The following is a 717-nucleotide window of genomic DNA, read 5'->3' on the forward strand; positions in this document are numbered from 1 at the left end:
AAAAGAGCAAGAGAGAGAGAGCATGAGTGGGGGGGGTAGAGAGAGAAGGAGAAGCAGGCTCCCTGCTGGGCAGGGAGCCAGAATCAGGGCTCCATCCTAGGACCCCAAGATTATGAACTGAGGCAAAGACAGCTGCTTAACTGACTGAGCCACCCAGGTGCCCCTAAATACATTTTAAAGTAAGAACAAAAGAATATAATTTGGGGGATATAAAACGTTAGCTTTTCTCCAAGTGAGGAAAAATGAGACAAAAATCTTCACTATAGTATATTAAATAATAGTTCTCAATTTTTTAAAGATGGAATTAGTAGAAAAGATAATTTCCTTGAGGTTTTTAATATAACTCATAGAACTTTATAGACTTGATAGAAAAAAATGATCTTTTTCATTGACAGTTAATTATAAAAGTACCAATTTATGAAATAGTGTATTTTTTGTATTGATTTTGAAAGGAACATGAATATCAGTGTAATGGGTTATTAGTCAATCACTGGTATTAAGAATTAGCTATTAACTGGGAAGTAGATGCTAAACATATTATTCAAATAATTCTCACAATAGAATTTTCATTTGGGGTTCCCAAATCAGGTAACTTTATGTGAATGTCTCAGTACCAACTTAATTATGTTTTGCTCTGGAAATAGTGTCTTCGTAAATGTCTATATATCTTAGATTGAATAATATACTCAGTGAATATTCCAGTGAAATATTGCTAAC

This window comes from Phoca vitulina, unplaced genomic scaffold (genome assembly GCF_004348235.1).
Source record: "Phoca vitulina isolate PV1807 unplaced genomic scaffold, GSC_HSeal_1.0 scaffold11, whole genome shotgun sequence".
Lineage (NCBI taxonomy): Eukaryota > Metazoa > Chordata > Mammalia > Carnivora > Phocidae > Phoca > Phoca vitulina.